Consider the following 23,824-nt stretch of genomic DNA (forward strand, 5'->3'; position numbering starts at 1 on the left):
CTTCGTCGCGGGCGGTGGGATCTGACTCCTGAGGACCGTTACTCCTGGGGGACCTGGACAGGCCCACCCGAGAAAGGCATCCCGAGCTTGTGTCTTGGTAAAGCTGCAGGTGCCAGCAGGTGGACTGTGCCAGTGCGTCACAGGCTGGAGGAACCAGGGTCCACTTTAAAAATAAGTGTTACGTAATGTCATGCAGGCCTGCTGGGCCTTAATCACAGCTGTTCTGGAAGCTGAGACTAGACGTGTAGCTTAGTGGTACACTGCTTGTGTGGCATTCTGGATTCAATCGACAGTGCAAATAACAACAACAACAACAATAATAACAACAACAATCACCACGAAGTTCTTAACTACCTTCTCTTGACACAAGAAAACAACTCTTAAAGGAAATAGAAGATAGTTTATTCTCGAACCAAATTTAAGTGATCATGGCCTGGGCATACAGATGTAGGTTACCCCAAATTCTATGTTCCAACACAGAAGCAATGTCATAGTTTTACAGAACAACAAGAAAGTCCTAAATCAAGGAAAGTTTAAAATACATTGGTGGGTGCATCAGAGAGGTGGTTACAGCAAGACAGAAGACACTTTCCTATAGGTCAGATAGATGTGATAGTTATTGGCTTTTGTGTCGGAGGACGCTAGCTAGTGTCCTGTTACTAGATCCCAACAGATGATTAACCTATTACCAGGGGATGTTCTGACAGAAAAAAAAATGGCCAAGGAATGGATATTCCGAGTGCTAAAGCTAGCACCAAATAAGATAATTAGCCTCTGCACCTGCGGCATCCCAGCCTCTCTGCATCACTGTGGTTCTAACCGGCCAGTCTTTGAAGACACAGCTTCTCTTCAGGAATTGAAAGTTGGCACTGCCTAGAAATTCATAAACAATTCATTATAAAGGATACGTGAAAATGATTTATAATAACAATTCTACTTTGACCTAATAACATATATATTTGCCATTGTCACACATAGAATTTGGATGCCACAGCCACCACCGAGCTGCTGCCTTTCACTGGTGTCTTCAAAAACAGCATCTATCTGACCTATAGAAAAGCATCCCCAATCTTGCTGTAACCACCTCTCTGACGCACCCACCTGTCATCTAAAATGCTGAATGCTTTTTGGCAAAGGGGCGAGTGAAACACAGGATGGTTTTTCTCTTCATTACGCTGTAGTTAGATTCCTAGAGTTACTACATGTTAAAATTGCATGAGCATGCCTAGATTCAGGTCAAGGTTTTCACTCACGTGAACGACCGCTTGCAAGTCTAAAATCTTCTTCTGTAGGCAGACTGCCCCCATTTCAGGCTTTGTGGCACTTCTGACAACGATCCACCATTTAACCACACTATTGCCATCAAATGTAAAAACAAAACAAAACAAAAAACCAAAAAACAAACAAAAAAAACATATAAAGTCCCAGAATGAACCATGGGGGAAAGGTAGACAGTACTAAAAGCCACTAGGTCAGACCCTCATTAGATATTCTCCTTACTGGAGATGCTCACAAAATCCAGCCTCTCACGGAGGAGCTGTCCAGAATTGATGGCTGCTGGGGGGAGGGGAAGTCTATTTTCTTCCATGCTGGGGATGTGGTCCCTGAGAAGTTGTCCATGTTCCAGCACTGGCCCCGCTAAGAGGACTCAGTGAGTTTTAGAAAGAGCACACGAAGTTGGGGGGAAAGGGGTAGGGAGCAGAGGGGAGAAGCTGAGGGGAGGGAATGAAGGTGGGTTTGGTCAAAACACATTACATGTATGTATGTATGTATGTATGAAGTTCTTGAGGATTCAGAACAAAACCAAACAAAAACCCTCCCCCTTCCTGATTCTGATAACATAGTTCTCCCTTCCTTCCAGCTTGCCTACCCCCATCCCCCACCCTCACCTCCGCCACATACTGCTGTACTTGAAGGTGATGTGTGGCCCCACCCACCTCCGCCACATACTGCTGTACTTGAAGGTGATGTGTGGCCACACCCACCTCTCCAGGCTCTCAACCCACCCATTCTCTTTTCTGTTCCTGCACTTGCACAGGCGCTGTTCTCTAGACGAATAGCATGCATAGGATGCGCTCCCCACACCATCACAGGACCTGCAACAAAGATGGGGTTTATCCATTTCTCTGTGAAAACTGTGCCAAAAACATGAGTCTGGTTGGCTCAACATTTCATTTACATCTTTTTTCCCCCCAGGTGTGGTCCCACTGTATGGTCCATGCTGGCCCAGGCTCATCCTCCAGTTAAAGTTTCCTCCTCCCAGATTGAAACAGTCTATCCTGCAGGAAGCTCTTTAAGCAAGAAGGTCAGCAGCTCAAAATAGCTTCAGGAAGTCCCTGGAACTGACCAGATTTATAAGCCCCCTCCCTACCAGAGTAAGCAATAAAAATTGAGGGTTCTCTCTCAGAAGATGGAAACTGAGCTTCATAGAAGGCTGACACCATACCAGCGGTGTTGAAGAAGAAGAGATAAATTGAGCTACCTGGAAGAGGCATAGACCAACTGAGTCACTTAGAAAGGATACTTTCCAACCTGTTGAGCTACAGGCTGTGCAGTGTGCTCCAGGTCTCCAGCCTACTGGGATAGTCTTTGGTGACAAAGCCATCCTGGAGTCATTTCTGGACATCCTGGAGTCTTCCTTAAAGAACCCCAGTAAAACTCATTGGCTCACCAAATTGGACTTCAGTGGTATCTGTACTTTGGAGTGCCATGGGTTTCCTATCTGGGGTAAGTAGATGTGTGTGTGTTGCACCTCCCAGTTAAAGTTTTGTCACATGACAGTTACTGCTCAGACTGGTTTTGAACCCATGATCTTCCTATCTTGTCCTACTGAGTGCTAGGATTTCAGGAATGCATCACTACACCTTGCTCATGTACTCCTTGATAGTGTTAATTAATTTAATAGAGCATGCATTCTACTATGTGGATAAATACATATTAGGGAAGGAAAGGTCATCCATAAAGCAACCAAAGCTAGATAAAGAGTAAGCTTAATAAATGTTTAAGAAGTGATGGGAACATGTGCATGCATGTGTGTGCATGCATGTGCATGCATGTGTTCAAATACTCAGGACCAACCAAACAAAAGGACCACACTGTAAGAATAACATCACAGGCAAGTTTCTGGTAGGAAGAGTATAAAAATCCAACTGGACTGATTCTGAAACTTCTGAAAGTGACTCTAAAGTTCACCTTGGGGGAAATGTTAGACATTAATAAAGTTTATCTAAAACTTGGGAACATGCTAGAATTAAAAGCTTTAAAATGGAAATATATCCCAGAGACGAGTACTGAATTAAAGAAAATGGCATCTATATTAATATCTTGCAATAATGATTTTAAGACAAAAATCATTAGATGATTAAGAATCCTAGGAATTTAGTAAAGTTATAATATACAACATCATTCTAAATACTTATCTGGGGGCTGGAGAGATGGCTCAGTGGTTAAGAGCACCGCCTCCTCTTCCAGAGGTCCTGAGTTCAATTCCCAGCAACCACATGGTGGCTCACAACCATCTATAATGTAATCTGATGCCCTCTTCTGCATATAAAGCACTCATATGCAATAAATAAAATAAATAAATCTTTAAAAAGAAATAAATACTTATCTGACAGGGAAGTACAGCCACATACCAAAAATTAGTAAGAAACTAAAGCCAGAGGTGTTGCTTTGGCTTAAAGAGCCAACAGGAATGTGAGTGGTAGATGTTTGTATGCCTTATCGTATGAGAAAGCTGAACTGTAATGTTCAGAAGGCTAGAAAACAAAAAGTAGACGCCATGATTGCTCTCTTACACAGGCACACGTGTGATGCCTGGACCCACGCAAGGATGAACTAGGGGGAGAGGTTGCAATGCCTGTCTGCTTCAGGTACATGTTCTGCCTAGCTTCTCAGAAACTTGCTCACAGCCATCAAATTGGATGCTTTACCACAGAGAAGACAGACACAATCTGATGTCATTGCTGCAATGATAGCAATTTAAAGTTATCCAAACGAGATGGCACCAAGATAAAACTAAGAGCTGACCGCTAAGGAAGACCGTCATACCTGCTTTCTCATGGGTGTTGCCTAGGAACTGTCTTCTTGCATATATCTAAAAGGGGCCCTGGATGTTTTCCTTAACATGATGCACTGGGTATCAGATTCTCCCTGACCTTGACTACAGGGATGCTAACCTTCAGAACAATGCAACAGCATCAGCTTCCAATCCCACAGTTTCTGCTGTATTTAAAAAAAAAAAAAAAGAATCCCAACCCATCCTGTTATAAAGAGTCTTGGAAAAGCACGTTGGCTTTATGGAATTACAATCCCCAAGTGCACCAAAGTCCAAAGACCCAGGAAAACATCAGTGCTCCGACAATGTGTGCCTTGTGGTTTGTAGCACAGCCTGGCCTTGAGTTCACAATCCTCCTGTCTCAGCTTCCTGAGTGTTGGACAGATATGTTCCACTATGCATGCCCAGATAAATTTGTCTTTTGTGACATCTTTAGAAGGAAACAGATTGTTTGTTATACTGATAAGGCTCTGCATAAGTCAGAATGCTGTTTCAAGGGAGGGAAATTAGCATGAACTGTCACCTTACTTAGAAGGACCAAAAGTGGAAGTTATTGGTTACTGGTATTTAAACACATGCGTGTGCACATGTGCACGTGCGCACGCACACACACACACACACTTCTAGCTTCAGATATGATTTAGTGTCATTGTGCAACACAATCTCTAAGATTTGAATGATCTTTGGCTTTCAGGACTTTGGTTAAGCTGTGCTAAGTTTATCTTCATCCTCTAAGGTATCCAGAATGGTCCTCTTAGCTTAACCAGTAACTATGGCTCGTGGGAAGGAATGTGCAGCAAAGCCAGACTTCTGCCACACACTCCACTTCTGAGTGAGAGGCAGGGTCCAAAACTAAGCACGCTATCACTGTAAAGAAGGATAAAACAACACTGGGAGGCCAGGATGGCAGATGTGCAGCCCAAGTTTGACCGAATGGATACGTGTGTCAAGACCTGCCTGCAAAGGGGCCCTGGAGGACTTCTCACACTGCTATAGTCATCAGGTTTCTTCCCAGAATGGAGATTTTGATGCTGGTGAAGACGTTCTCACACTCCTCACGTGTGCAGTGTGGGTTCTTAGATGTCTTTTTAATGTCCTTTAGCAGCAGAGGCTTTCCCACAAGACACACACGCTGAGAGGGTTTCCCTTTACTGTGACTTTTTTGGCACTGAGTTAGCTCTGTAGGAAAGTTGAAGGGCTGTTGCGACACTTTATAAGAGTAAGGCTTCCCCCTGTGTGAATACAGTGATGTTGGCTAAAAGACCTCCCAAAGTTTTTGTCACATTCAGTACACACATAAGGTTTCTCTCCAGTGTGAATTTTCTGATGTCAGTGGATCATTATTAATGAGAGCCTCTCTACACGTGTTACACGCATAGGGTTTCTCCACGGTATGCTGTTTTTAAACAAAGTCCCAAATGTTCAATTTTACCAGTAAAGACTCAGGAGTCAGATGCTGGGGTGAAAGCCTACTAGATCAAAGAGGCAGATAAAACACCCCGCTGACCTTCCTACTCAGCCAACATCCCAGAAGTAAAAATCCCTTTCTCCTTCTCCGCTCTGTCTTAAAACACCCTCAAACTGAATGTCCCTCCTTTCTACTTCCTGTGTGTCTCTCTATCCATCCTCTGGACTTCCTCTCACTCTCTATGGCTTTTTCCTGTGTTCACTCCCTGTCGACTGGTTGCTTGCTCTTACCCTATGGCTGACTTTATTTAGTCCTGTTTACAGAAAGCTCTCAGGTTAAAAGTTTGTACTAGGGCTAAGCCACACCACAACTAGAAACAGGTTTTTCCAGTACACAGACTTAGAGTACAGAGTGTGATCAAATATCCTACAATACCAGTGTGGATTCTCCGACTTATAACAAACTCAGAACTATTGGTAAAGCTGTTTCTACCCTCCACACAGTGATAGGGTCTGTCTCCATTGTGTATCTCATTTGCATTACCACTGGAGGCTACATGCCTCACACTGATAAGGCTTCTCTGCAGCGCACATTTTCTGATCCTGGATTAGTGATGAATTGCCATTGAAGGTCTTCCCATAGTCCTTATACACAAAGAATTTTTTTTCCACAGTGTAGATCCTGTGATGTCTAACATAGTAAGAAAAATACTCCTCACATTGGAAGGGTTTCCTCGAATAGTGGATTCTAAGAACCTTTCTTCAAATATCTGCCATAATGAGGATTTTTCTGGTCCTTCCCATGGTCTCAAGTTTCTGGGATGTCAGTTCTCATCAATCCACAGGACATCGCCATGTTGCTCTTTGCAGAAACTCCCTATGTTGAGGTAGGCTTGCTGTCAATGTCAGTTGTGCTGGCTAGCTTTATGTCAGCTTGACAAAAGCTGGAGCCACTGGGGAGAGGGGAGCCTCAATTAAGAAAATCCATAAGATTGGGTTGTGGGCAAACCTGTAAGGCGTTTTCTTAATTATCGATTGATGGGAAGGGCTCTGCCTACTGTGGGTGGTACCACCCGTGGCATGATGGTCCTGGGTTCTATAAGAAAGCAGGCTGAGAAAGCCATGCTGAGCAAGCTGATTAGCAGTACACCTCCATGGCTTCTGCATCAGCTCCTGCCTGACCAGGCTCCTGCCCTGTTTGAGTTCCTGTCCTGCCCTCCTCCCAGTGGTCAACAGTAAACCCAAGTAAACCCTTTCCTCCCTGACTTGCTTTTGATCATGATGTTTCATTATAGCAATAGAAATTCTAACGGAGCCATTGGTCTTAACATCTGACATAAGAAATAGAAAACATAAATGCCACTTCAAAGTTATTCTAGAAATGAAAGAACACAAAAAATTATAGAGCTTTGAAAGCTCTATACCATACCTACCTCTACATCAGACTGCTGAGGGCAGGGGGAAAATGCTGTCAAGATGGAAGTACTCAATACCACTGAAGCAGAGAAGAACCAAAGGACAGAACATCAGTGCACACACCACGGAGCTGCCCAGGCTTTTCTAGCCTCTTGCACTTGAATGGTATAGCTTCCATGGTATAGCCTTCCTGGTATATTCCAGGACCTTTTAAACATATGCACTACCTATAAGCCACTTGATACGGAATTTATATACACAATGTCAAAGAGGGCCTACACTTTACGTAGTGGCAATGGAATTGGTAAGGCTCCGAGTCAGGAAATAAAAATAAGAGATTAAAAAAGCAAAAGCAATGGATGAGCTCTTGGCTCTTTAAAATTCCACACCCTGAAGATGCCCTGAAAGATCAGATACACTGCATTAAGGACACTCAGTTGTGTCAAGACACAGAGAGAGAAATTACAAGTGTGCATGAAGAACAACAGCCTTCAGTGCACAGGACTGCCTCAGGCATTAGTCCGAGCGGCAGGCCCGAATCCTTGAGATGAGGGAACACCGTAAAAAGCGACAACAGTTGCCATGTCTTCTCATCAGTCTCTCAAACTCATGCTGAGAAAGCACTGCTCTGCTTCTGCGTACGTGGAAGAGGCAGAACACAGAGCACTCGGTCTCACTAAGGCTACAAAGCCCCTTCCTGAGTCTCATACTGGAGACAAATGACAGGCCACAAGGTAGCTCCTGTGTTCCTAAAACTTGACATTGCGTCTTAGTTCTGGTTACTGTGGCTGTGATGAAACACCATGACCGAAAGCAAGCTGGGGAAGAAAGGGTTTATCTGGCTTACACTTTCACAGTATTGAAGACAGTCAGGGAAAGACCGCAAACAGGGCAGGAGCCTGGAGACAGGAGTGGATACAGAGGCCGTGCTGCTAACTAGCTAATCATCATGGCTTGCTCAGTCTGCTTTCTTATAGAAGCCAGGGCCACCAGCACAAGCATATCCCCAGCCACAGTGGGCAGGGCCCTCCACCTCCATGAATCACTAATTAAGAAAATGCCCTACAGGCTTGCCTACAGCCCAATATTAGAGAGGCATTTTCCCAATTGAGGTTCCCTCCTTTCAGATAACTCTAGTTTGCACCAAGTTTATGTAATATTAGCCAGCGCATATTGCAATATCTATTGTATATACGATGTTAGATTGACTTAGTTTCAGCATCCAGGTTACCTAAGCCCCCCATCCCACCCCGGATGTTACAATTTCTTCTTTTGAGGGCAAGTGAATGAGTCCAGGACCTCAGAAGACAGGTCACGGTGGAGAAAAAGATCTGAGAGTGCTGTCAGGCAAATAAGCAACAGTCTGAAAAGGAATGGCCGAGCCTTCTGAGACTCTGTGATCTGTCCTCGCGCTTCTCTTTCTTGCTGCTCGGCTGTTTGGCGTCATTCATCAAAGCTGGACATTAGTCCTTAACTGACTGTCCCTCAACCAAGTCCCTGGAACTTCACTCACCACCAAGAGAGCTTCCGCCAGAAAACAAAGTGCATGCGCGCTTCAGACCAAGCCTTCTGCAATGAAACCTGTTTGGAAACACCCTTCTAGTCTTTCAGTCTTGTACTTACAAGGGGGGACAACAGGCCTCAATCTGTTTAGACACGGACTCCCACTTTGCTGCTCCAAGTGTCAAGCAAATCCATCCACTCCATATACATGCTCACTCTGCCCCCATACCTAGCCACAGAGCTTGTGTACCATGAGTCAAGGCTGGTCCTCACCAGTTTAATCCAACCCCTCCACCTGACATTGACGGTAAGCGCCATGCTTTAGGCCTGTTTTAAGGATGTCCAGCAGAGGGCGCTCTATACCCATGGGGGCTGGAGCAGTACATTCTCCCTCCTGAATAAGTCTTCCCGAGAAAGGAAGCTTCTAGAATCTGATGGCTGCTGCTGGATAGCTCCTTGCCTCTGTCAACTGACACACCCGAAGAAAATGCCTTTTATACCTCTTCACAGGCGTCCATCTCCTTCAGGTAAGTATGCCAAATGTAGGTGCCGTTCCACCTCACTTTTTGAGACAGGGTCTCTGCGGGGGATCTGAGGCTCACTGATGAAGCCTGGCAGTCTGACCACCGAACTCCAGGGACCGCCCAGTCTCTGCCTCCCCAGCACTCCCGGTAGAGGCACACATGGTCCTACCCAGCATTTTGTGTGTGCCCTTAGACCTTCATGCTCTCATAGCAAGCTCTGTGACTGACTGAGGTGTCCTCAACCTCCCTTCATAGCCTTCCATCCTTCCTCTGCCTCGGATCTCTACTTCTACCATCCTTGCTCCCACCCTGGATGCCCTCTTAAATTGTTTTGGTTGGCCCTTACTGCTATGGCTACTCCCACGGGAACTATCATCTGCAGACCAGCTGCGGCCACTTTTTTAGTGCTGCAGCTGCTGTGGTTGTCCCTGTCAGCAGCAGCCGGTCCTGTGGCTCTGTTTCTTCCACAGAAGCCTGCCAGCTTCTCAACTCTTGCCCTTTCTTCTGTGAACTGAAACAGGAACAATATAACTTGCAAGTTAAATGGGAAACCAAAACAGGAGCAATACACCTTGCAGGCCAAGGGCTCTGTTTGCTGTAAAGACACTTAAGCTCCTCCACAGGCTAAGGTTCCTCTCTGTAGCTAAAGAATAAGTTCCTGTTTGTCCCGTGTTAAGTCCTCGCAAGTGAAGGCTTCTAGGTGTGATTAAGAATAGGTTCCTATTTCTTAGATCTGACGGAAACTGTCTGTGACCTCACTCACATCCTTACCCTTGCTCCAGCCCTCTCCTTGTAGCTTTCTAACAATGTGTAGGAGCTTCTCACCCCTCCCCCCCTCTCTCTCACCCCTGTTAACACCTCATCTCTCCTATCAAGGGGACTTCAAGAGGCCAGCAGGGGCTGCTCTCTCAAATGCTGACATACAGTGAGACTGCCAGGTGGCCAGTCCCTGGTGTACCCCAAGATACAGTTTGCTTTAATTGGGCAATTGTGGGTTTGGTCTTTTCTTCTTGTGATTTAAGACTTCCACTGCTCTACCATTTCTAAGCTCAGTGTGCAGGCTACCCCAACCCCAAACCCCAACCCATACCCCTACCCCCCTACTCCCCAGCCCATCCCTCATCCCCACAACTCCCCTACACCCCCACCCCCCAATCCTGCTCGGGGTCGGGAGTGTGGAAGGCTGTCTTCCATCTAGTTTAGGGAGTGAACCAAATACCCTGCTTCTATAGCCAGAGGAGAAGCGTTTGCAACCAATCCCAGCCAACCTCTCATGGAAACAGAGGAAGCTTCATGTTGGCACTCATGATAGCATCTTCCTTTTAACACCAGTCTCAAGGGGAGGCAATCCCTGTTCCGGAGTCATGGCAGTCCAGCTGGCTACTTAACTGAGAAGCAACAACCAAGAAGGATTGACAGGGGGGTGAACAAGCAGTTAAGTCATGAGGAGAAAGGACCAAACCTGCAATTTTTTTTTTGTTTTGTTTTGTTTTTTTTCCTTAGCACAGCCAAACTAGCAAGGGAAAAATCCAACAGCTTCCAATGAAAGAACCAAACCGTCCCCTTTCCCAACACGCTTGCTTATTGATAGGTAAATGAGCATCAGGAGTGTTCAGAGCAAGACCTTAACATTAGCACAAATGGTGATTTAAAAGCGAACATGTCTTACTGGCACGTACCAGCTGCTCAGTGCCTTGGGGAGGGGGTGGGTCTACTCCCCGTACACTGCAACTGAGAGCTTGGCTTCCTGTAGGCCCTGGCAGGATGCACGTTACTGGCACATGTACAATTGGATTTCACCTCCGGTGGCAAACTTTCTTTTTTAAAGATTTGTTCTGTGTATGTGCATGTGTGTGGCTGTGTGTGTGCGTGCCCATGTATGCAAGTGCCTATGGGGTCCAGAAGAAGCACCGGATCCCCGGGAGCATTATGGGGGGTTGTGAGTTGGCTCAGCATGGGTGCTAGGAACTGAACGCTGGTCCTCTGGAAGAGCAGCAAGCTCTCTTCTCTCTATCCTTTCTGAGGTGTGTTTTCTAAATCTTGTGTTTCTGGCACTAGGATTCAGTCCCATGAGCACCCCGTGACTTTGCTTACTTCCAGCAACTGGACTTAGGTTATCAACATGGCCTTCCAGCTTCTGTTTTTCCTGTTATCGTGCTTTTTAATCCATTTTGTTTGGGATTTCTTTTACCTCTATCTCCTTTCATGCCAGTCCCTTCCAACACCACAACACTAGGTAGGAGAGAGAGAAAGCCACTGGGGAGAGGAGGCTTAATTCTCTTTTGACTACTTCATACCGGTTAGGGTCGTCGAGTCCCTTGGGGCAAGTCCAGTCTTCATAGGCAGGATCTCTCCACCTTCTTCTCCTCATTAAAGTGCAACAAAAGCAACCAGTAGTGAGAGACCAAAAGAATTAAAAACTGTATTTCAAGACCACTGGGGCAAAGTTTAAGAAACAGGCCTGAGCAAAAACCAGGCATTGATGAGGTACACCTGGCGAGCTGGCCAGCCATGTTGCGTTCCTTTCTGCCCACAGGAGATAGGGTTGCTAGAAAACCGGCCCAGAGAGAGAACAAAGAAAACCAGAACTGTTTGTGATTTTGGCACCCTCTCACAACCAATCATTTTAGAGCACAATATACCCTTTCGTATCTCAACCAAATAGGCGCTTGCCAGGCTGGACCTTCCTTGTTTTGGGTGCGCTGGGAGGGAAAGGGACCTATAAATTACCCTTGGCTCAGAGCTCAGGGTTCTTCTTGGGATACCACTGCATTGGTGACGGTCGGAGCCTGGCTTGGGCTGCAGATAAAAATCCTCTTGTGCTTGCATCAATTTCGTCTCCTGGTGGTCTTTCAGGGGTCTTGAGAAACGGGCATAACAGGAGCAGTAGGGGATCGGCAGCCACCTTCTTCTTCTTCAGAGGCTGCCCCTCATCCCATCACTCTCTGGGCTCTGATATTTATTCCCTCTCAGAGTCCCCGGAATTAAAGTATCTGTAGCTGGCAAGGATCACACCCTTCTCCAAGCCCTGCTTGAGACAGCCTGTTGCTGTGGACAATCTGAAGCAGCCCCATATTCCACAGCTGGAATTAAAATAAAAACATGTTGCATAACAACATAACTCAGGTTTTGGGGTTTTGCTTTGTTTTTGGTTGGTTGGTTGTTTTGGTTTTTCAAGACAGGGTTTCTCCGTGTAGCCTTGGCTGCCCTGGACTCACTTTGTAGACCAGGCTAGCCTCAAACACAGAGAGATCCTCCTGCCTGTGCCTCCCCAAGTGTTGAGATTACAGGCCTGTGCTACCACCCCTGGCACATAACTGAGTTTTTAAAGAAACAGAAACTCCCACTACATTTTCCTTCAAGCTTTCTCCTTAAAATAGCAATGAATTATCCTTGTGATTTTGCTGGCAGCATTTGAGTGGCCCTCAGCAGGGTTCTTCTGAGCCACCCTTTTTCACTGGGTTCATTCCTGAAGCCTTTCCCTCCACCCTCCCCAAGAGCAGGTCCAAAGTCCCTACCTAAATTGTGATCAGTAAGTTCGTATCCTACCTTTCTTAAATGTTTTATTTGGGGGTCTTTTGCAATGTAGCTCAGATCTGTGTGCATGGCAGGAGTTTTTAATAATATGAGCTGATGTGGACTCCCTTCCCGGGCAGAATTATTTTATTTGCTCCTTTGGGAGAACTTCTTCAGTCATAGTTAATGTTGTCACTGTCGAATCACACTGTGTTCTATCACGTGTGGGCTGAGGGGCAGTGGGAGAGAATTAATACCCATTCCACACTGCCCGGTGCCTTTGGCAAGCACAATAACTTTCACGTTGTACAATGGCATCATCTAGTATTAGACTGAAAAACTTCAACTAGTGTTCTATTAACCTGAAGTTTTAGATCTCAGGATCCTTAACTTCGACTTCTTCCAGACACAAGAAAATGTTGTTCTTCTCTGACTTGTAATTTACCACTGACTTTTCACATTATCAATCTAAAACTAATATCTAATAAGCTGGGCGCTTCTTAGAATACAGAAATCAGTAAGTTTGGATGAGCAGAGAGCAAAATAAACAAAATTCGGTCTGCATAGGACCTCTGCTCTTTATTTTCTGTGAGAGGGTCTTATGTAGCTCCGGCTGGCCCCTAATTCACTGTATAGCTGAGGATGGCCTTGAACTCTTGAACCTCTGGCCTCACTTCCAGAGTAGTAGGGTTACAGGTATCTGCCACTGATCCCCACCATAAGCTTTAATTTTTAATATAAATTTATTCTTCATGGCTACTTCAAAGGGTATGGGTCTGTCATGGTGGTGAAGGCAAGGCAGAGAGCATGTTGGCAAGATGTCCTCACATCTTAGCAAATCAGGAAGCAGAGGGTAGGGACAGAGGGACTGAGGCAGGAAGCAGGCCAAACTATCATCCTTCGAGACTCACCTCTAGGACCCACAGAGGCCAGGCAGGCCCTATGTCCTTTCACAATACCATCTGGGGAACAGGTGTCTAAGTACATGATCCATGGAGTCCATATCCTGTCCAAATCATAACACAATTATATATTTAAATAATAAATTATAATTATTATTATACTTATAATTATTATTGTTGTTATTATTATTATTACTACTGACTTCAATGTCTGCTCATTGAAAACATGTACAGAGATCCTCCAGCACAGGGGCTTGACCTGCATTACTCTGCAAGACAAGGTAATATCATTTTTTTGTACCTTGTAGTCATCCAGCCTGCTTAGATCTTTCATTACCTAAAGGCCCTTGTTTGCCAGCCTCAGAAGTTGTTCGCCGTCTGATTTACAGTTTCCTGGGGCTAAAGGAACACATGGAGGCTGGAGGGAGGGAGGACGAGAAGAAGTGCTCATCTGGCCCAACACTTTACCATTCTTCCCAGTCTATTAAACTACAGTCAATAAAAAACTCTAAACCTCCCTGGGCTTTCTACAAGCTCCACCTCCTGAGGAAAACACCATCAGAATACTCGTTCTCAAGGCTGGCTACATCAGAACCAGTTGAAACTGTCCAAAGCTATGGTGGTTGCATCCTGGAGAGCACTTACCCTCAACCTGGTGACTTGCAATGCACACCCCAAGCTCTTGGACAGCCGTTAGCTGCAGCTGAAGGTGACCATCACTGGCCTCTGGTGGTGTCTAGGCTCTAGGGTGCTGATAAGTGTTTCTTGGAGCCCAGAGCAGCTGATTTACATAGCCCCAAGTGTCAATAGTTCAAGGGTTAAGAAAAGCTGCCCTGCCTTTTCTCCAGGATGGCATGGAAAGCTAAGAAGGCAGTGCTGAAAGGCGTCCACAGCCACAAAAAGAAGATTTGCATGTCACCCACCTTCTGGCGGCCCGAGACCTTGAGGCTCCTGAGGGAGCCCAAATACTCTCAAGAGTGCACGCAGGAGAAATAGGCTTGACCACTATGCCATCATCACATTCCCCCTGACCACCCAGGCAGCCATGAAGAAGATAGAGGACAACAACACACTTGTGTTCACTGTGGATGTCCAGGCTAACAAGCACCAGATCAAACAGGCCATGAAGAAACTCTGTGACATTGATGTGGCCAAAGTCAACACCCTGATAAGGCCTGATGGAGAGAAGAAGGCGTGTGTGGGGTTGGCTTCTGATTGTAATGTTCTGGATGTTGCCAACAAGATTGGGACCATCTAAATGGAGTCCAGCTGGCTAATCCTACATACACACTTTTTTCACCATGAAAAAAAAAAGAAAGAAAGAAAAGCTGCCCCAAGCTCCAACTCATTAGGTATGAGCCCAGCCTAGGCACTGCATTTTTTAAAACCTTCCCCAGGTGATCTTAACATATAGCCAGGCTTGAGAATCCATGGCTAGCACCTGTTGCTATAGAATATTCCAGGATGTAGCCAATTTACACACACACACACACACACACACACACACACACACACACACACACCACTGCCACTAAGTTTTTGAGCTGGAAGCTTTCCATTGGAGATTGGTTTGGGAGAGGAAGGTATTTGAAAAGAGATGAGTTTGTTGCGTGTACTAATCAAGCCAGGGCATCCCACAACACGCATGATGTCTACACCAGTACAAGTTCTGTGGCTTATCACTCAGCTTGTGAGTTGGCCTCCCTGGCACAATTCAGGAACATCATTAACCACAGTCAAGCAAAGCCATCCCTGGGAACCTTGAGACCATGGCAAGTGAGACAAGCCAGGTACAAATGGCTCCCGTTTGTGCGTTATCGTCCATTTACAAAAGGGTCTAAAGTAAGTAAATCCATAGAACCTGGGGGGAGGGGTGCTGAAGAGAAGGCTCTATCGTTAAGAGCATGCACTGCTCTACAAAGAGCCTTAGTTCTTAGCGCCCAAGTCAGGCGGCCCCCAAACCACCTCTAGTCCCAGGAGATCTGACTCCCTCTTCTGGACTCTAGTGGGGGCAGTGGGGTAGCACCTGCACTCATGTGCACATACACCCATACAAACACACAAACATAATAATTTTAAATGTGTCTTTAGGGGTAGGAGTCAGCTAGTGTTTCTCAGAGGAGTCCCATGGGAAAAATACTTAATGGGTACAGAGTACCCTCTTGGGATGATTTTTTTAAAATCCTGGAAATAAATAGATAGTTGAACAACATGTTGAATATATGAAATGCCACTGAGGAGCCTTCTTTGAAATGGTGATTCATTTAGTAGTATGTGAAAAACCCTTCAGAGAAAGGTTTTTAGTTATTTTTAGGTAATATTTAGCATTTCTAACATAAATATAGTTACAAAGATATACTTCAAAATAAACCTGTTATATCTATCTTCTAAATATACTCAATCTTAATGTCCTAGTTATTTATAGCTGATCAATATTTTTAAGACCTATGGCCAGAGAGATGACTCAATAGGCTGTGGCATTGGTCACCATGCCTAATGACTTGACTCTCCTTCAATTTTGATAGAAATCAATAATTAGAAACCTGTAAAATATTCTGCTGCCTACTTATTTGAGTTATTTGATTCCTTAGTTCCCAGAAATTTGCACTCTCAATCCTTTGCCTCTGCCCACCAAGTGTTGGTGAGCCATCACACCTGCCTGGAAATGTTTACTATGCTGAGATAGCCTGAGTTACATAGCAAGGCCCTCTTGCTTGCAATGTTATAGCCTTTTAAAACCACACTTACAGATTCTGAGATAAAGTTCATACATTGGCAAAAGTTTTAGAGCTATAAGAGGGAGCAGTATTTGCAGTGTGAAACATCTGTGACTGCACTTGGCCATTTTTAAAGATAGTAAACAAAGCCAAGAAAAGGAATACAAGACAACAATAATAGTGTCTTTTCCTGGGCTGTTCTGTTTTTTCTTTCCTATTTCCTGTTACAGAGTCAGGTGACCAGCCTGATCCAGAACAGAGACTTTGGAGGAAACTTTTAAACAATATGTTTGGGCAGCCAGATTCCAACTGCAGAGCCTGCCTTCTCCTTAGAGGAGAACAGCGGAAAACAATTTTTCAAAGACATTTGGAACTCTGTAAGACTGAACCCAGTAATCTACATAGCCATAACTAGCTCATGTGAAGATGCTATAAAGAAAATTTGGAACTCATGAGTGGGCCCAGAACCGAGCCTAAAAAGATAAAGGTTAGTGCCAAACTGCCGAGACTGTGCTTTAAGATCCTGAGTGACCAAACGCACCTGGAGAATAAGGGTGTACCCAAACTATACAATTCCAGGGTTAAAGAACACAGGGCTAGTGGAAGGTTCTAGGAGCTTTCAGCTAAACAAGTGGAGGCGACAAATCTCCTGTGCAGAGAAAAGGCTGCCTAAGAGGAACACGTGGCCCCACAGGGCCCTCGGGTCCTGTAGTCCAGGCTTAGGGCTGCCTGCTAGGGTGGGGGCTCCAGGGACCTTCCCCAGAGCTTTCTGCACCATATATTAGATTATAAAAGGGCAGCTATAGAAAGACAGAAGGCGAAAAGAAGGAGAGGCTTCTTCTTCTTCTTCTTCTTCTTCTTCTTCTTCTTCTTCTTCTTCTTCTTCTTCTTCTTCTTCTTCTTCTTCTTTTTACCTTAGACCAGAACATGTGTATTCACAACAAAACAGCATTTTGTCACACACATGTCAGAGTGGCTTTCTCTACAGAGAAAGATGGGGTCCCTTATGGGGCAGAAAGGACTTCTGTAATCCGCAAGGGAAGCTGGGAAGTGTAGTCTTTCAGCACTAAACTATCAAATACTAATAGTCGAGGTTGTCACTCAATAATATACATTTTTCTAGTATGACTAAGGCCCTGGGTTCAATTCTTGACAATGACAAAAAGAAAAAAAAATTTAAGGAGAGATATAGAAAGGAAGAAGAGAAAAACTTCAAGGGATATCATAAGTAGCTAACTTTTAGAATTATGTTTTTAACTAATTAGTTATACCCGTCATCTTTTCACTTCAAAGACCCCTTCTTCAGTCTGTCTGATATGCTCAAGAACACATAGGGAAGTCACACTGTTACTCAAAGTACCGTCACTAATTCAATATTTTCAGTAAAGTGTTTATCTCATTCCATTTAAATTCATTTTAACTTCATTTGCTTCTATTGTTCCTTGTTTCAGATTTATTTTTATTTACCTGGAGATGTGTGCTATGTATGCCACATATGCAGTGTCTATAGAGGCCAGAAGAGGGCGCCAGAGTTAAAAGTGCCTGGTTGTGAGTCACCTATGCTAACGGGGAACTGAACTCAGGTCTTGGCGAGGAAGAAAACAAGCATTCAACCACTGAGCCATCTCTCAAGCCTTTATTCTCCTTCTTGAAACAAGGTCTCACTTTGCAACCCAGGCTTATGCAAAACTCATAATTCTCCTGCCTCAGCCTTTCAAGTTCAGCGAGAGACTTTGTCTCAAAATAGAAATGAGGAGCAGTAGAGGAAGAGACCTGATGTGACCTCAGGTCTCCACACGCATGTGCAGACACACACACACACACACACACACACACACACACACACACACCATAAATATAGATTTATTTCATTCCATTCATGGAAAAATATCATACCTAATTGGTGATTCTGATCCTCATTGTCAATTAAGGAAACCAAAGTTAATTTCTATCTGCACTGAAATAGATATTTTAATAGTCATTTCTAAAGACTTCGATTTAAAAAAAAATCCGGAAACAATTTCTCAAGGTATCTTATTAGCTATATTGTTGAACTAGGCAAAAGTCAAACAGTAAAGCTCATAAATAATTAGTGTTTATTTGGGACAATTTATAAAATAATTATTTAATTTATCATCACTCAATCATAATACTCTAAAGCACTGTGCAGCGAAGGTGTATGCTATTTATAAAGCAAGCAATGTGACAAAAGATATGTTGTCCATCTTCTCCGTGTGTATCAGAATAGAATCCCACTTTTCAAAGCAACTGAACAAAAGATCTATAAAATCATTGTTTTTCTAGACAAGGTTGAGCTTGAACTTTTCCTGTGAAAGAAAGTATGTGTGTCCCGCTTACTGGTTCAGCCTGTGCATCACTAAACAGTTTACAAAAGAAAATAAGGTGATGATTGACTGCTATCAGAATGAATATTTCAAGAGAAGATTTGAAAAAATAAAAAAGACCCATGTTAGCCAGGTATGGTGGCACATGCCTTTAATCCCAGCACTCAGGGAAGCAGAGGCAGGCAGATAGCTGTGAGTTCAAATCCAGCCTGGTATACAAAGCCAGGACAGCCAAGGCTACACAAAGAAACCCAGTCTCGAAAAAAAACAAAACAAAACCAAAAAAAGGACTTGTCAGTTTATTTAAAAGCAACAGTCATACCATATATCATATGAAAAATATTTTGAAAAACAGAAAAAAATAGGTGAAACTACTGTCACCATTTTACTTTCTTGAAATTTTGCTTCATGGCTGACTTGGTAGAAGAGAGCTAGAATCCTTTTCCTGCCTTCAAGGTATTCTGAGATTATACAACAGACCTGGAAAAAACCACACACACACACACACACACACACACACACACACACACACACACACCACAGACACAAGAGAATTAAAAAAGGCAAATGTTACTGATGAAAATGGTTCTGCACTTACAGATCCCCAGAGAGGTCCTGAGCAGCACACAGATCTTAGTGCACTTCCCCCTTCTCCTCTCCCTCCCTGCTCCCAATGCCACTTATTAGCAATGTGACCAGGGCACATTAACTTCCTCTGGAATCTCAATTTCCTTAGCACTAAAGTAGGACTAACAATAGAAAGTCCCTTTTTAATGACAATGTAGATTCCTGGAAGTGTAGGTTATTTAAATATAGGAAGATGAGTGGTTAATGAAAATGTGGAACATTGGAATACAATGTAATTGTGTTTGCAATTGGGATACAATGGAATTTTATTCAACAATAAAGAATAAAGAAATATGCAAGAACTAGATGGAACTGGAAAACAGTGTGCGGAGTAAGATAACCCAGGCTCAGAAAGACGGGCTCTCTCTCTCTCTCTCTCTAGCCTCCAACTGTTAAATACATATCATATATTTAGGTGGGAATAAATATAAGGATAGGAAACTAGCAAGGGGCCCAGGAGACTGGGGAAAAAAGGAGGTTTGAAAGATCTGAAATACCAATTATTAAGAGTGTTCCTGTAGGCAAGAGAGGTGGTGTAAAAGAAACTTTTATTTGCCTGATGTAATTGGCATCTTGGAGGTCCACTGCCTTCATCTGCTAACCTAGACCTAGTCCTGGAAGCTTCTAGCCTCTGTACAATCCAACTAGGCAGGTTTTCAGCCTCTGAGACTTACTGCTGATTAAGCTCACACTTTCTTGTTCTTTCTGAACTGTGGCTCGCTGGCTCAACTCAGCTGTCCTGGCTCAAACTCCTCTCCAAGCTGCCTGATGCCATCGGGCTTCTCTCAGCTTCTGACTGAATTTTTTTTGCCTGGACTCAAACTAACTCTAGCAATCTGTTCTAATCCTCTGACTCGCTGTCACTCTCTGGCTCTTTCTGTCTTCACCTGTGTTTAGCTTGTTCTCTCTTCAGCCTGTCTCCGTGAAACTCTCCAGGTAAAACTGCCTCTGAACTCCACGAACCGAACTGCCAGGAACTCAACTCCACTGCACTGCCTCTCAGCTCACTGACTCAGCTGAACTACCTGAACAGAACTGACTAGAACTCAGAGATCTGCTTGCCTCTGCCTCCTGGGATTAAAGGTGTATCTGTATTCCTGCCAGATCACAGAGACCTAGAAGGTCTTTGGATGTGATCTCTTACCAGAGCAGCCATGTTCTGAATTAAAGTTCCTCTAGAAGATGGCTATGTGGTTAGGAGTTTTGTTTGTTTGTTTGTTTTTTGTTTTTGTTTTTGTTTTTTGAGACAAGGTTTCTCTGTGTAGTCTTGGCTGTCCTGGACTCACTTTGTAGACCAGGCTGGCCTTGAACTCACAGCGATCCGCCTGCCTCTGCCTCCCGAGTGCTGGGATTAAAGGCATGTGCCACCACCGCCTGGTTTATTCCTATACCAAGGATCTCTCACACACCCCGACTCCAGCTCCATGGCATTGGACACTTCTGGCTTCTACAGGCCCTTCTGGCTTTCACATACCCAGAACCACACATGTGCACGTAATTAAAACATAATAAGTAAATCTTTTATTATTATTTGTTTGTCCATTTATATTTTGAGACAGGGTCTCTCTATGTAGTCCTGACTGTCCTGGAACTCAATAGGAAGACCCAGCTGGTTGCAAACTCACAGAGATTCCTCCTGCCTCTGCCTCTTGAGTACTGGGATTCTCTGCCATATCCGGCCAGTAATTTTTTTTTTCTTTTTAAAAAGTGTGCATGTAATTTTCTGAGAGAAAAAAAATTATTAATGTAGGCTGTGAGGGTGGGATCTGCTACCAGAATGCCAGGGTTCAAACTCCAGTTCAACTACTTCCTAGCTGATTCCTTCTAGAAAAGAGCAACCCTTCTTGATCTGCAGAACGAGCTGGCTAGCAAGGCGAGCCGTCCTGGGAGCTCTGGGCTGGAGAGCCAGGCCTGACCTTGTTGAATCAGGTGGAAAGGGAGCTGAGGATGGTTCTAAACTTCAACTCTGGGCCTTCACATGCATACAAGCTAGTGTGTCCATGTATGTACATACACATGTGCCCCCAGACATACATGTACACACATGAATACACATACATGAAAAAAAGATAAAAAGAAAAATGATACAAAAAAGTGTATTCCCATCCTGGCGTGGTGGTGCATGCCTTTAATCCCAGCACTCAGGGAGGCAAAGGCCGGTGGATTGCCATGAGTTTGAGGCCAGCCTGGTCTACAAAGTGAGTCCAGGGTAGTCAAGGCTACACAGAGAAACCTTGTCTCAAAAAAAAAAAAAAAAAGTACAGAAAAATCTCAACAAACACCACATGGTCACCATGTGATATGGAAGGGCTAAATTTGATGTTCTCAAAAACAAGTCAAAGTCATGGGTTGGAGCAGGTCATAAAACAAGCAAAACAAACAAACAAACACAAAATAAGGGCAACTCAACTTGGCTCTTGCAGTAAATGAAAACTTAATTTTAACAATACGGCATAAGGACTCCTGCCTTCAAAATGGAGTCGGGCAGCTTGAGTCATGTGTCCCTGTTAAGTCTTTGGTAGGGGTCTGTCTTCTTCCAGCAGCGATGATTCTAGAATTGTCTGACAGGTGGAGGGCACAGGGCCCGATTACCACAACCAACAGAAATAGTGTTAGCGGGCCAGTGAGGGGGAAGAAATATCTCAGCCATATTGGCCAGTCCAATTCTGTTTGAGAGAGTCTGCTTATTCCTGTGTGTACATCATGTATCTGCTTGTCAGTCATAGGGGAGAGCACAGGCAGAAAACGGAAAGTCTTTAAAACCCTATTTTCCTCTGGCAAGAATTTAACTAAAAAGCTGTCTCTATAATAGAGAATCGACAGAACCTGTGGCCCAGGCCCTCTTCCCCAGGCAAGGTCTGGTTAAGCTGCCTCACAGCTTCTAGCCTGTGCCATGCACCTTTCTAGAAACCGTAAAATGACAGGAGCCTGATGGGGAGAAAGTTAGGCACCGTCCCCACCCCTTACCACCTCCACCACTCTCAAAAGCCTGTAAATAAAGTCATTTTCTTCTACCAATTTCTGTTTTCTTATTTCTTTGGAATAAGGAAAAGAAAAACTGAGGCAGGGGATTTATAGGCTGGAGTCTGTGGGACAGTCCACCGGTCCTAAAGCTGGGGTCACAAGTCTGTGCGCCGGTGAAGCAGACCCCAGGGAGTGAAATCAACCAGGTGGGATGGATTAGCTAACCGGCCCCTGAGAAAAATCACAAAAAGACCCTGCAGCTGGGAAATCAGGCTACTTGGACCACACTTTGTTGAAGAACTTAAAAGGGCCTGGCCACACCAGGTTATTGGTCCCTCACCTTTTCCTGTCCCTGAATGTCATCCCATGCAGTGTCTGGGAGCTCACTCCTTCCCCAGGTCCAGCTGGCATCCTAATCCTTTGCCACCTGGCTTGTGGATGAACCCCTGGGGGTTCGGCCTCAGCTGCACACACCCCTAGGATACCAGCTTAAGCCACAGGGCTGATGGACTGTCTTGTTTATAAGGAGTTAGAAGTAGCCTGAGAGGAAGCCTGCCAGGTTGACATCCTTCCCCACCCTCCTAACTTAGCCTTGCTCTAGTTCACACTCTCTTCCTCACCAGGGGCGCCTTGCAGGCCTTACTACAAACTTCAAAAAGAATGTTTTCATCTGTGCTGTAGAAAGCACATCTGATGCTCATGGGTGGAGGCCCCATGCCTAGAGGTGGTGAATGGGGAGGAAGGTAGATCATCCAGAAAATCATATTACTAGATAAAATAAGTATAAGAAAAGAAGGACATGAGGAATAGAGGCCTGAGCATCCAGTGTGCAAAGACAGTAAAGTGGGGGGGGGGCACAAAAAAAGAATATAATGGTCAACTGGATGCAAGAGGGACAGGGTTAGTTCTGCCAACACTGATAGCAGAGATGCAGGGTGCTGCAGGAGCCTCTGGAAGCACTGCTAAGCACATGCCTCCTTGACACGCTGCTGAGAGCCTTCCCAACCCTGATATTTTGAAGGCAGCACTTAGACACGCCTGGTGGGGGTGTAAACTGGTGCAACCACTGTGAAAATCCATGTGGAGAGTTCTCAAAAAAATAAATCTGTAGAGAGATCTACCCTGAGCCCCAGCTATTGCAGTCCTAAGTATTTTTGTGCAAGCATCCATGCAAACACATCACAGAGATACCAGCATATCAGTCCACAGAGATACCAGCACATCAGTCCACATAGATAGATACCAGCACATCAGTCCACATAGATAGATACCAGCACATCCGTCCACAGAGATACCAGCACATCAGTCCACATAGATAGATACCAGCACATCAGTCCACAGAGATAGATACCAGCACATCAGTCCACATAGATAGATACCAGCACATCAGTCCACAGAGATAGATACCAGCACATCAGTCCACATAGATAGATACCAGCACATCCGTCCACAGAGATACCAGCATATCAGTCCACATAGATAGATACCAGCACATCAGTCCACAGAGATAGATAACAGCACATCAGTCCACATAGATAGATACCAGCACATCAGTCCACAGAGATACCAGCACATCAGTCCACAGAGATACCAACACATCAGTCCACAGAGATGCCAGCACATCAGTCCATATAGATAGATACCAGCACATCAGTCCACAGAGATAGATACCAGCACATCAGTCCACATAGATAGATACCAGCACATCAGTCCACAGAGATAGATACCAGCACATCAGTCCACAGAGATGCCAGCACATCAGTCCACAGAGATGCCAGCTCATCTGTCCGCAGAGATACCAGCACATCAGTCCACACAGATGCCAGCACATCAGTCCACAGAGATA

At 44.7% G+C, this 23,824-nt stretch overlaps 2 long non-coding RNA genes across 2 annotated transcripts; one reads left to right on the top strand and one right to left on the bottom strand.

Annotated features, from left to right (window-relative positions):
* The first annotated feature begins 9 nt into the window (after window positions 1–9).
* On the top strand, window positions 10–2,568 carry LOC311583805. The gene is made up of 3 exons (XR_014774685.1): window positions 10–97; window positions 1,506–1,651; window positions 2,197–2,568. It is a non-coding gene; the product is annotated as an uncharacterized lncRNA (long non-coding RNA).
* LOC311583806 lies at window positions 1,254–11,360 on the bottom strand. The gene is made up of 3 exons (XR_014774686.1): window positions 11,205–11,360; window positions 2,007–2,096; window positions 1,254–1,353 (listed from the first exon to the last, which is right to left on the bottom strand). It is a non-coding gene; the product is annotated as an uncharacterized lncRNA (long non-coding RNA).
* Between the last annotated feature and the right edge of the window lie 12,464 nt (window positions 11,361–23,824).

Source organism: Acomys minous, assembly GCF_964271855.1.
Source record: "Acomys minous genome assembly, chromosome: 14".
Classification (NCBI taxonomy): domain Eukaryota; kingdom Metazoa; phylum Chordata; class Mammalia; order Rodentia; family Muridae; genus Acomys; species Acomys minous.